We start from the raw sequence: 1,044 nt of genomic DNA on the forward strand, positions 1-1,044 counted from the left end.
GTCTAGTGGTTACAGGTCGGTAGCCTAGTGGTTAGAGGCAGGTAGCCTAGTGGTTAGAGCAGGTAGCCTAGCGGTTAGAGCCAGGTAGCCTAGCGGTTAGAGTCAGGTAGCCTAGCGGTTAGAGCCTGGTAGCCTAGTGGTTAGAGCAGGTAGCCTAGCGGTTAGAGCCAGGTAGCCTAGTGGTTAGAGCAGGTAGCCTAGCGGTTAGAGCCAGGTAGCCTAGCGGTTAGAGCAGGTAGCCTAGCGGTTAGAGCCAGGTAGCCTAGTGGTTAGAGCCAGGTAGCCTAGTGGTTAGAGCAGGTATTCTAGTGGTTAGAGCAGGTAGCCTAATGGTTAGAGCAGGTATTCTAGTGGTTAGAGCGTTGGACTTGTAACCGAAAGGTTGCAAGTTCAAACCCCCTGAACAAGGCAGTTCTGCCCCTGAACAAGGCAGTTCTGCCCACTGTTCCTAGACCAGTTAACCCACTGTTCCTAGACCAGTTAACCCCACTGTTCCTAGACCAGTTAACCCACTGTTCCTAGACCAGTTAACCCACTGTTCCTAGACCAGTTAACCCACTGTTCCTAGGCCAGTTAACCCACTGTTCCTAGGCCAGTTAACCCACTGTTCCTAGGCCAGTTAACCCACTGTTCCTAGACGAGTTAACCCACTGTTCCTAGACCAGTTAACCCACTGTTCCTAGGCCAGTTAACCCACTGTTCCTAGGCCAGTTAACCCACTGTTCCTAGACCAGTTAACCCACTGTTCCTAGGCCAGTTAACCCACTGTTCCTAGGCCAGTTAACCCACTGTTCCTAGACCAGTTAACCCACTGTTCCTAGACCAGTTAACCCACTGTTCCTAGACCAGTTAACCCACTGTTCCTAGGCCAGTTAACCCACTGTTCCTAGACCAGTTAACCCACTGTTCCTAGACCAGTTAACCCACTGTTCCTAGACCAGTTAACCCACTGTTCCTAGACCAGTTAACCCACTGTTCCTAGGCCAGTTAACCCACTGTTCCTAGACCAGTTAACCCACTGTTCCTAGGCCAGTTAACCCACTG

The sequence above is a fragment of the Oncorhynchus mykiss genome, chromosome 13 (assembly GCF_057628025.1).
Source record: "Oncorhynchus mykiss isolate SJ-2025 chromosome 13, ASM5762802v1, whole genome shotgun sequence".
NCBI classification, from domain to species: domain Eukaryota; kingdom Metazoa; phylum Chordata; class Actinopteri; order Salmoniformes; family Salmonidae; genus Oncorhynchus; species Oncorhynchus mykiss.